General features: G+C 38.1%; 1 non-coding gene across 1 annotated transcript; it reads left to right on the top strand.

Annotated features, from left to right (window-relative positions):
* The first annotated feature begins 1,254 nt into the window (after nucleotides 1–1,254).
* Nucleotides 1,255–1,360, top strand: LOC127491885 (U6 spliceosomal RNA). Its single transcript, XR_007920817.2, has one exon. It is a non-coding gene; the product is annotated as a U6 spliceosomal RNA (small nuclear RNA).
* The last annotated feature ends 11,668 nt before the right edge of the window (nucleotides 1,361–13,028 follow it).

Raw genomic sequence — 13,028 nt, 5'->3', positions numbered from 1 at the left:
GTTCAGGAGACAAAATACTTGGATCATCTTCCATTGCATTCCCAGGTGCATTAGCAGAAAGCTGGATCAGAGGCGGAGATGCCAGGACTTGAAGTGACTTCTATATAGGATGCCAATGAGACAGGTGGCAGCTTAACCCACTATTGCCACAATGTCAGTCTGGAAACTGGAATATTTAAGTTGAAAGTTAACAGTTTATAATTTAGGACAAAGTAAAATAATTAGCATACATCACTCAAGAGCCAATTAATTGCTTTCAGTCCTTTAAATACTGCAACAGACCACATTTCCACCAATATTAATTATTCATCAAGACAACGCTTTTTGGAAAGGGCATTTGACACAGTCCATAGTGTTTGAGGAGTTGGAGCCCTGGCTCCACTGCTAATTCTGGTTTCTTGCTAATACACACACTAGGAGGCAGCAGGTAATAGCTCAGGTTAGAAAGGCTGTCTCCCATATTGAATTTGATCACCTAAACTGTATTATAGTTTAAATGTTTGAAACGCTAAAGATTGTCACTATGATTTCTGTCAGTTTGATAAGATCTTATCTGTTTTTCCAAATCCTGTAATCCATCGCCAAGGATCCAGCACCATCTGTCTCCAATTGTAATCCTGTATTGAGTGATTGGAGCTAATTTAATAGCATGAAAGTTATAACAATTCTACCATAAGCTTAAAGGCAAAAGAAGTTCTTGGCTTTGTTTCCAGGGACAATGATTAGTCAAATGTATTACTCATCGTATAACTCAGAATTTGCCTTTGAGTGTATAACATTACATTTATTTATTTCGGTTAAATATAAATAGAATACATGCTTGACATTCTTTTTTCATATAAACCATTTACTCAAAATGACAACTATACAAGGGTAGCTTTAAACACTCATGAAAAAAAGGAATTAAAAGATAATTTTATTTTTGCATAAAAACATTTTAAAATCTATGCATACTTTTTTTTAGTAACACATATTTTCCATGAATTTTTAAGGCCACTCATTTGTAGGGTAAAAATGATGAATTTTTGAGGGATTTTTACAAAAATATAAACAGGTTTTATAAGAGCCATTAAAGGATATTTTTATTAAACATTCTAAGCACAAATTAAAAACAATTAGTTTAAGTAACATTGGATAAAATAACGAATAATAGTTGTAAATATTTTCATTTGAAAAGTGTATTTATAATTACATTTGAAACATAAATGTGTAACGTAAGAGATAACATTGTGGTTTTATTTAAAATTTTTGCTAATGCTTGCTTCAGAAGCACATGTACTAAAATTGGAGTATACAGAGAAAATTAGCATGACCCCTGTGCAAGGATGACCTGCAAATTTGTGAAGTATTGAATATTCAAAAAAAGTTTAACTGATGCATAAAAATTATATATATTCATTGAGTAATATGCAATTTTATTTTTTAAAAATTTACTTGTTATACAAGTTTCATTATATCTCCTACATAAACATTTAGCAACATAGTGATACCTCCCACCCTATCCTTCCTCCCACCCATGCTCCAACCTTTCTTCTTCCTCCCTCTCCCATTTCCACTCTTAATTTTTTACTAAGATATACTTTAAGTTTACTGAATGATCATAAAGTTAACTCTACATTAAGAGTTCAGCAAATAGTATGAAGACAAAAAAAAGTCTCTTAAAAGAAGAGACAAGGGCTCTAAACAACCATCCAATCTCAAAATGTCCATTTAATTCCAATACTTTTCATTTTAGATAATTTATTAGTTACCACAGATCAGGGAGAACATATAATATCTGTCTTTTGGGGATTTGTTTATTTCACTAAGTATAATGGTTTCCACTTGCATCCATTTTGTTGTAAAAGACAAGATTTCATTTTTTTAATAGCTGAATAGTACTCCATAGTGTATATACATCACAACTTCTTTTTTTTTTTAATCAATAGTTGATGGACATCTGGGTTGATTCCATATCTTAACTATTTTAAATTGAGTTGTAATGAATATGGGGTACAGATTACTTGTTCATTTGCTAATTTCTTTTGGTTTAGGTAAATTCTAAGGAGTGGGATGGCTGGATCATATGGTAGGTAAAATCACATTTCTGAGGTACTCCAATACTGCATTCCATAGTGGCTGAACCAGGTTTCATTCCCATCAACAGTGGATTAGGGCACCTTTCACCTCACATCCTCACTTTGTTTGTTGATTTCTGTATGAGAGCCATTCTAACTGAGGTGAGATGGAACCTCATTGTGGTTTGGATTTACATTTCCCTCACAGCTAGTGATCCTGAGCATTTTTTCATATATATGTTGACCATTTGAATTTCCTCTCTTGAAAAATTCCTGTTCAAGTCCTTTGCCCATTTCTAAACTTGATTGATTGTTTTGTTGTTGTTGAATTTCTTGAGCTTTTTATAAACACTGGATCTTAATATGCAATTTTAGATACATTTGTACATTATGAAACATCCAAGTTCATCACATAAAGATGATGTTTCTTGCAGCTATAATGGATGACCATCCTGAAATTTCAAGATCCAATATGTCTAATCTTTGAACTGTATTTGAGAGTTCTGTTATAAATCTAAAACACAAAATAACTTATTAGGCTTCCTGAAGTCAAACAAGGGTATTTTTAAAAAAGTCCTGCATGTATGTGTCCCTGAAAAATATCTGATATTTCGTCATTTAATTGCTAACTATTGTGCTGACTTTCTGTTATTTTAATTTCAAAAGGAGACAGCATTTACATGTTAAAATGAAATAGAGTCATACTTTATAATAGGTTTCTTTTTGATTAAAGTACTTTTTGTGGAAAACTTGGCTGCTTTCTTCTTAAATTTCATTCTATTATATCATAGTTAGGTGTGGTTCTGAGAAATCATTTATCCTGTAACAACTTTTTTTATGGGTTTATAACAAATGGCAATTGAATCATTTTCCTTGACATGAAAAAATGGACACATGATTATAATGTATTTATAAGTAGTCCTTTTAGTGTAACAAAAGAACAGTGACAGAATTTAACCTGGAATTTACAAAAAACCTAAGAAACCCTAAGAAATGTGTTCAGTGAATGCATTTTTCATAATACATTGCGAAATCATACGGATGGACATTATGTGAAAATAACCATTCAACTTCACTTTTCTTGCTAACTTACCAGTGATTTTTATGACAAATTCAGCAGACATTTTTAAAAACTATATCTTCTTATATAGTTTTAATTTTTAAATGCTCACGTGGAATTATTATCAGGAATGCATAAAAAATTAGAAGCATAGTGGGTAAATTCCATTCTGAATGAACTCTGTCCAGAGATAGAGTTGGTCAGTGCTTCTCTTGTGCTACATCTAGATACCTTACCTATTTTTTTTTTAACAAAAATATCTAAGTTGCAGCAGTAGGTGCTTGGTGCAGTGATTGGGACACCATTTGGGATGCCCACATTGTGTGTCAGAGTGCCTGGTCCTGAATTCTAACTCTGATCTGATCCAGCTTCCTGTTGGTGTGTATCCTGGAAAGCAACCATTGATAGCTCAAGTGGTTGGGTATCTGCCATCTCACTGGTGGACCAAATTGTGTTCCAGAACTGTGGCTCAGTCCTGGCCCAGTCTTGGCTCTTGTGGGTTTTTGCGGGCATGAACCATCAAATGCTGAAATCTCTCTCTCTCTCTCCCTCTTTTCTCTCTGCACTGCACTTCAAATAAATAAATAAATTTATTTATAAAAGCCCAAATTGCTATTCAGTGATCCACTTGAAAGCCTTCTCTATTAAACTTTGTAGGCTTTGACAACCTATGATCTGCATTTTATTTATGTCCACTATTTTACCAAGCATATAGGAGGCACTCAATACATGTTTGCTGAGTTGACCTAAATTTACATCTTTGCACTGAAATGGAAACTTGGTTTACTGAGAGTACAATATAGATACTTTCAATTTCCTGCAGTCCTAACTTTTTCAGGTAGAAATTCTTATCAGTATTTTACAGCATCTATCATTAGGCACAATTATTTTAGTCTTGGGAAAGAAAAAAAAATTAGTATCTAGAGTAGAATGATGACAAAAGAATGGTCTGAGATGAGTGAACTATTAGGAACAGAAACACAAAGAAATCCTGGAACCTTGGGATTAGACTCAGTCACCTAGGGGTGGCAGAGAATTATTTGGTGAGAATGGGAGGCAAGGAAATATCAAATCCTAGAAAAATCTCCAAAATATGCAAAAGAAGGACATGGAAAATGTGTTAATTGCAACAAAAATCATCAGAATAGAAGATGATTTGTGCTGGAGGCAGATAACGCTCAGAAAATCTGGAAGATACATTCTTAGCTTAATTTTTAATCAGCAAGGCCGGCGCCACGGCTCACTAGGCTAATCCTTTGCCTTGCAGTGCCGGCACCCCGGGTTCTAGTCCCAGTCGGGGCGTCGGATTCTGTCCCAGTTGCCCCTCTTCCAGGCCAGCTCTCTGCTGTGGCCAGGGAGTGCAGTGGAGGATGGCCCAAGTACTTGGGCCCTGCACCCCATGGGAGACCAGGAGAAGTACCTGGCTCCTGCCATCGGATCAGCGTGGTGCGCCGGCCGCAGCGCGCCGGCCGCGGTGGCCATTGGAGGGTGAACCAATGGCAAAGGAAGACCTTTCTCTCTGTCTCTCTCTCTCACTGTCCACTCTGCCTATCAAAAAAAAAAAAAAGATTTAAAAAAATTTAATCAGCAGTTAATACTAATTTCATGCTGAATTTTCCATGTGCGTTTATCTCTGGAAATATCCACCTAGCTGTAGGTTCTTTGACTTCAGCCTCAGTGCTTTTAAAAGGATCATTTACATCCCAATTTTGATCCTCCATGTATATTTTCTGTTTAAATTACAACCATTGCTTAAGATCTTCTTTTCTCAGAAGAACTATAGGAGTCATTTCCTTTTTTGTTTGCTTGTTTTTTCTTTTTATTTTCACAAAGAAACGGAGAGAGGGAGAGAGATAGACAGACTTCCCATCTACTGGTTCATTTCCCAAATGCTCATAAAGGTCAGAGCTGGGCCTCACTAAAGCCAAGAACTGGGCACTCAATTGATGTCTCTTCTGTGAGTGGCAGGAACCCAATTACTCTAGCAGTCTCATGGCTGAGTGCCATGGTCTGCACCAGCAGGAAGCTGGAGCCAATGTGAGGGTTCTTAAGAGCTACATCAAACACCTGCCCCTCCAGTCATTTTTATCCAGTTCAGTTTACTCTACATCCTTAAGATCTCTTTAATCTCTCCTTTCTCCATATTTCTTGAATTCATTTTAATCCAGGTGCTTTCTATTTCTTAGTTTACTGCAAGCTCCTTCTGAATTGTCTTTTTGCCTTAGGTTATGGCAACTCCCTAACCCATTCACAGGATTATCACAAAAGAAAACTCCTTGAAGTTCAAATATAACTCTCTTCTAAAAGCTTCCCCACCCCATTCAGTAAAATCCCAAAATCTATAGGCTGACATACACAATCTGTCACGACATGAGCTCTGCAACTCTGTAGCCTTATGCTATCTTCAAATGCAGTCATAAGTAAAGGCACATCTTTGCTTTGGAGCATTCTATGTGTTTTCTGGGAACACATCAACTCCATATTTTTTATTCCGCCCTCCTTCAACTAGATTCAGAAAAACCATCTCTGAAACATTTCCTTGGCTTCGAAAAACACATTTCCCTCTTACATATGCTCTTATATATGTTTATGGATGCCTTCGCTGGCACTTACGATTTATTTAAATATTCGATTTTATTGGTCACCTTACTATAGTGAGCCCTCCAGGGACAATAAATGATCTTTGCATCCGCTGTGTACGTGGCAGCATCAGGCATGCACTGGACCGATGTGAATGGCATTAACATCCATGTTGATCCACACTTACATTCCTTAACCTATGAATCATCAACTCTTCACCATCCACCAGAGCAGTCAAATCCTCTACCATTTTAATATATGGCCTGGGAAATCTGAAAACATATTTGAGCATTATTTTACCTGTGAGGACACCATATAAAATGCAACACCTATTGGAGCCAGCACTGTGGCACAGTAGGTTAATCCTCTGCCTACAGTGCTGGCATCCCATATGTGTTCCGGTTCTAGTCCCAGCTGCTCCTCTCCTGATCCAGTTCTCTGCTGATGGCCTAGGAAAGCAGTAGAAGATGGTCCACGTTCTTGGACCCCTGCACTCGCATGGGAGACCTGAAGGAGGCTCTTGGTTCCTGGCTTCAGATCAGCCCAGTTCTGGTCATTGCGGCCATTTGGGGAGTAAACCAGCAGATGGAAGACCTCTCTCTCTGTCTCTCACTGTCTGTAACTCTGTCAAATAAATAAATAAATAAATAAATTTTGGGGGTATTTTTTAAAGTGTTTTTTAACTTTTATTTAATAAATATAAATTTCCAAAGCTTTTTGGATTACAGTGGCTCCCCCCCACCATAACCTCCCTCCCACCCACAACTCTCCCACTCCCTCTCCCATCCCATTCACATCAAGATTCATTTAAAAAATGCAACACCTACTTATCTTTAAGCACACACACTACTTAGATTGATTTAAAATTTTTAATATATGTTTTCTTTTTCTTACTTAAAGAGTACAAGCAGATCCTATGTCTTTTCCATTCTCAAACCCCACATAATTAGGATGACCATGAAAACCCGTTTGCCTAGAAAAAAATCCCATTGTAGTCCTAGTGCCTACCTATACTTTCTACTTTCAAAACTCATGAAGTTTACATAAAAATAATTTGACAACACAGCAGTTAGTAATTATTTCATAGTTATATACTTACATTTGTTAATTTTGAATATATATATATATGTATATAAAGCAAAGAAATTTTCTATTGCCCTTGGGTAATAGAAATGGCAAGTAGCAAGGGAAACAATGTACTAAAGAAATGTATAGCTAAAGAGCTAAGCTAGGGATATGAATTGTGCATAAGTTATTACTTTTTAAGTGAGAGTAATTAGGTTTAGTGAAATAATCAGAAGGGTTGAAGTATTGTGACGCCAACCTGTGATGTGGAAGAATCTCAAATGTTGGTAACTTCTCTGATTTCTTTGGTAGATGTCTACAATAGTATTATTAGAAACCTTTTCTTTGTTTTCATTCCTTCCTCTCTTTTTTTTAAAGATTTATTTATTTAATTATTTATTTGAAAGTTAGAGTACACACACACACACACACACACACACATCTTCTATCCCCTGTTTCACTCCCCAGATGACTGCAATGGCTGGAACTGGGCCAGGCTGAAGCCAGGAGCCAGAAGCTTCTTCCAAGTGGGCAGCATGGGCCCAGGCTCTTGGGCCATCTTCTACTGCTTTTCCCAGGCCATTAGCAGGGAGTTGGATCAGAAGTGGGGCAGCTGGGGCATGAGCCAGCACACATATGGGTCCCCTTCTCTCTCCTCCTCTCACCTCCTCCCCCCCCTCCCCTCCTCCCCTCCCCTTCCCTCCCCTCCCCACCTCTCCTCTCCTCCCCTCCCTTCCCCTCCTCTCCCCTCCCATCCTCTCCTGTCCTCCCCTCCCCTCCTCTTCTCTCCTCTCCTCTTTCCTCCTATCCCCTCCTCCCCTCTCCTCCCCTCCTCTCCCCTCTTCTCCTCTCCTTCCCTCCCCTCCTCTCCTCTCCCTTCTTCCCTTCCCTCCTCGCCTTCCCTCTCCCCTCTCCCCTCTTTGATTCCCTTTCCTTCCTCTTTCCTCCTTCTTCTTTCCTTCCTAAAATCACTTGGGATTAAATCAGAGATAATAATACACTAATAGTACAGAAGTAATGATCTTATACAAAGAAAATAAAACCCACTTTCTTGTGATCATTATATTATATCTGTGTTTTACTAGAATCCTTTATCACTTCTAGTTGTTACATTCTTGACAACATTATATAAATTTGGGCATAAAATTTTGGAATAAGGGCCGGCACCACGGCTCAATAGGCTAATCCTCTGTCTTGCGGCGCTGGCACACCGGGTTCTAGTCCCGGTCGGGGCGCCGTCGGGGCTCCGGGTTCTGTCCTGGTTGCCCCTCTTCCAGGCCAGCTCTCTGCTATGGCCCGGGAGTGCAGAGGAGGATGGCCCAAGTCCTTGGGCCCTGCACCTGCATGGGAGACCAGGAAAAGCAACTGGCTCCTGGCTTTGGATCAGCGCGGTGCGCCGCTGTCTCTGTCTCATACTGCCCACTCTGCCTGTCAAAAAAAAAAAAAAAATCCAGATCTGGCTAAAAGGTCCATGAGAGTCTCACAGGCATGGAAAGCCATGACACGGTGGCAAAAAGCAATCTAAATGAAAGATCCTGGTGAACAAGACCCCAGCAGAAGGAACAGGCCATCAAGGAGAGAGGCGCCTTTCTCTGAAGGGAGGAAGGAACCTCTACTGTGATACGGCCTTGACTAAACAAGTTCAGAGTTGGTGAACTCAAGGGGCTTCCATAGCCTAGACAGCTCATAGCAAGAGTCTTGGGTGATTGCTGACGTCATAAATAAGAATGCCAATTGTTAAATCAACAACGGGAGTCACTGGGTACATGCTCCTCACATAGGATCTCTGTCTAATGTGTTCTACTATGAAACTTAAAAACAACACCACTAGTCGAACAATACCCTATACCTTTTGCGGTTGTGTGAGTGCAGCCTGTTGAAATCCTTGCTTAGTATATAGTAAGTTGATCTTCAGTATAAGAAGGTAATTGAAAATGAAACTCAATGAAGGGTGGGATGGGAGAGGGAGTGGGAGAAGGGAGGGCCACAGGAGGGAGGGAGGTTGGGAGGGGGAGCCACAACAATACAAAAGTTGCACTTTGTAAATTCACATTTATTAAATAAAAAAAAACTATATAACTAACAAAAAAAGAAAAAAAAGAACTTAATACTTTACCCTTTTAGTATTTTTTATGTTCTACTTAAAACTATTGGTTGAACTCTGTAATTAATACACAATTACTCTTAGGTGTTTAATTAATGCTATAACTAGTACTCAAATAGTATTTTACACTTTGTGTTTCTGTGTGGGTGCAAACTGTTGAAATCTTTACTTAATATATGCTAAATTGATCTTCTGTATATAAAGATAATTGAAAATTAATCTTGATGTGAATGGAAGGGGAGAGGGAGTAGGAGAGGGGAGTGTTGTGGATGAGAGGGAAGTTATGGGAGGGGGGAAGCTATTGTAATCCATAAGCTGTACTTTGGAAATCTATGTTCATTAAATAAAATAAAATATAAAGAAAAAAATTGGAATAAGAATACAAGTTATACCAATATAACATTGAGTAAAAGCAATCAATCAAGTTATGTAATATATTTTTATGAATGGTATACTTAATTGTTGCCTTCAGTTTTTGGTTTCCATATTGCTAAAATAATATTTTGAAATTTTTGTACTGAATAATTCTATAAAAGGGAGTTTCCTATAAAGCCAGAACCAGCCAATTCTTCAGAAAAACCTGTTAACCACATTATAGATATTTGTTTTTAAGTAAATTATTTTCTATGGGTATAAACCACAAAATAAAGCAGAATTATGGTTTGGAAGGTCACTCTATTTCAATATAGTCCTGTATCCTGGATTCAGTAGAAATACTTTATCAGTGGCTTTCTGAAAGATTTTCAGTCTTCTTTTTTCTAAATCAAGTTATCATCAAATGTATGGAAGCACTAGCTTTCAAATTATAATTTTATCTAGACATGGATTTTCTACTTTCCGAGAGAAATATCCCCATTTTCTCTGATGTTCACACACAAAAATGCACACACACTACTTCTTATCATCTGGGGGGTTATCCACTTCACTCCACTCCTCTTTTAAGGATATTCAGCTTGAAAGAAGCAGAATACGTAATATTTGGAAGTAAGCCATAGCTATCTTTTCAAATTAGATAAACCATGCATCAAGGTAACTAGCAGTGTAAAAGTCTGGACAGTTGTATTTACTTACCTTGGCACCACTTGTGTGTGTGTGTGTGTGTGTGTGTGTGGTGTACATGCACATGTGATCTGACAGCAGCTAATTGTCCACTGGAAGTCTCGGGGTTGACTGCAGAGCTCTGCTCTTAATTCACAATCATGACCCTCAGGTCAATGCCAACAGTAGACAGGCTTCCTGTGGGGCTACTCTCCACTCAAGTGGATGGGCAATTCTGGAGAGTTTGGCACCCATGATTTCCTTCCTGGGAAGTAGAGGATTATTAAGACTTAGTGTTGTAAATGTATATGAAGCTCTCCAAAAAATCTAGAGGGCTTACTAGAGTCTTCTCATTGTGGGAGAAACGGGGTAGCTTAGCCTTCTAAAAGAATACCATTCCCAGGTTTCTTGATTCAAATGAATAAACCTTGCTTGTTTGGTCACATTTCACCTCTACACCTCAAGACAGGTCAGTCCTAAGGAAACAAGGTGACTCTGTGCACAGAGTGGAGGTGTCTGAGGTAGAAGCCTCGTTCAAACCCTAGACCTTGGTGAATGCACTGGGTTCCATCGCTTTTTGAGAGCTTGCTGAGAATGGCTGCATTCCTCAGCTGTGGTTCTCCCATCCACTCACTGCTGCAGTCTGTCTTTGGAGGCAGACAAGTATGGATTGCAGGACTGAAAAAAATCACTATTGAGAATGATGTCTTAGATCTAATCTTAAGAATTTAACACATGTTCCTAATGAAAATACATGTTCCCGCATGAAAATACAAAGTGTCTTGGTTTTTATTTTTTTTCTTAAAGAAAACTAGTTTGCATTCCTCCTTCTTAAAGGATACATGTTATCACAAACACAGTTTAACTTCAATCAATCCCACAGAGCATATTCACTAGGGGTCGATTATTTACATAGTTCCCTGAATACAAGGTATTAATATTGACACTAAGTAATCATCAGAGTGAATCAAACATCCCCGTCAATTCCTTCGGGGAATTTTGGTGCCTGCCTTATGGGTACCTGTTCTTGAAGAAGATCCAAATACAGAAGCATCACTTACGTTAGATCACATGGTCTTGTCCAAATTTATGTACAGTGGAAACACATCCATGGGTATACAAAACCTACAGATCATTAAAAATGTCTAAAGCATCTAAACAATTAGAAATCTTTGAAATGCCTTTCTTCAAACAGCCCCTACCCTTAAATAACCTCACCATTGATTTACCCATCCCCTCCCCCGCTGGAGGTTTTCTGGGTATGGGACTTCCATCACAAAACTAGGTCATTTTCATGTTAAAACTAGTTAACATTGTAATTAGTGATTACATTAGGCATGGATTTCATGCACTCTATAAGTGAAAAAGAAATTCACTACCATTCAAACTGGAGAATGTTGAAAAAGCTAAAAAATATAAAAAAGCTGTGTAGAGGTGTTTTCAAGTTAATTCAAGTTCGTTCCATTTGCAGTGAGCAGTGAGGGAAAGTTGTATTCTAGTGACGGTGAAGTTCAGGAAGGAAGCAGATCGGCCTGGTCCTCATAATCATGTACATTATCGAGATGTCATTCAGCCCCACACTTTATTGAGAAGGATCCAAACAAAAAATATGAGTCTGTTCACAGAGGTGTTTCTCAAGAGAGTGGCTGTCATTTACATTTTGTCATTTAAGTACGTGCTGTGTGTATGCCAGCCTTATATGCACATTGTGTTATTTTACGATAACTGTCAGTTCAGTTAGCAAAGAACAAAACTGAGTCTGTGAGAATTAATTATCCAAGATCAAGCAAGTATCTGTGGCTGATTCAGATTACATAACAGGCCTGTCCAGAGTACAGGGGTAAGATTTTTCACTGTGGTATATACCCCTGTTTCTGGGAAATAAAATTGAAGATCGGCTACTGAATATGGACACATGTTAATTCCAAATCAAACATTATTCATGATCACTTTGATTTCTATTGGAGCTTGTTTCTTTATGATACACAAATCACAATCCTTTAGAAGTATGTGTGCATGCATTGTAAACACAAAGACATGAGCCAATTAGGCATGAGCCAATTTTTCTTCAGTGATATCCAATGGATTTACGAGTCATTCAGGCATTCTGTACACAAAGCCATAGCCTTTCTTCTCCACAACTGGTGGAAGGACCATGACAACTATGACACAGAGATTTATATTTGTGCCAACTTTTAATCTTTCTTAAGACTCCTCAGAGATGTGATATTTAGTGGTATGAGATCAGGGAGTGGAGCAAGCAGCTCATAAAATGCAAAGATGTAATGTGCCAGTAATACGTTTCCCCACATTTGCTATGGAGATAGCCAAATCTTAAAACCTGTGCCCAATTAGGTGGGGTTTTGATGATCATGCATCCCTAAGACACTGTTAGGCAGAAGGTGATGCCAAAAATCTCTTCTGTGATTCAATTTGTCATCATAAAATATGCTTCAAAAGTAAAAAAGAAATCTGATTTTCTTGTGCTGGGCTAAGACTCAGTGTAGAACAAATGAGTCAGATTGTCTATTTGACGATGATTAATTTTGTTTTCTTGGTTCTTCATAGCCAAATGGAATACTCCCTCACGAACTTTTGGCTGATTTCTTTACAAACTAATTTCAAGAATTAAGAGAAAAGTTGGGACCTTTAAGAAATGTTTCTCAACATTTTATAAACTTTAACTTAATAGAATAAATATCTTTACTGAGAGCTTTGTCAGTACATGCATGTACAGATACATACCCACACACACACAAAAATCAAAAGAGCTCAATAAGTGCATCTTTCAAGAATTCTCTTTCCTCCATATAATGTTGGATAGCATGGAGATTGCACTGAATTACTTTTAATTAAATGCAGTTTGAATACTGGTAAAAATTAAATACAAGTAAAAATACCCAAACAAAAAAAGGAACACCTTTGATGGAATTGTGAATTAATTTACCTTTAAAAGACTAAGAACTGTACCAGCATTGTGGTGCAGTAGGTTAGGCTGCCTGTGACTCCGGCATCCCATATTGGAGCACTGGTTCCAGTCCTCGTTGCTCAGCTTCCAATCCAGCTCCCTTCTAGTGAACCTGGGAAAGCAGGAGAAGATTGCCCAAGTGCTTGGGCCACTGCT

This window comes from Oryctolagus cuniculus, chromosome 3 (genome assembly GCF_051225735.1).
Source record: "Oryctolagus cuniculus isolate XC-2025 breed Fujian yellow rabbit chromosome 3, ASM5122573v1, whole genome shotgun sequence".
In the NCBI taxonomy this organism is placed as follows: domain Eukaryota; kingdom Metazoa; phylum Chordata; class Mammalia; order Lagomorpha; family Leporidae; genus Oryctolagus; species Oryctolagus cuniculus.
This window is presented reverse-complemented; position numbering and strand designations above follow the sequence as displayed.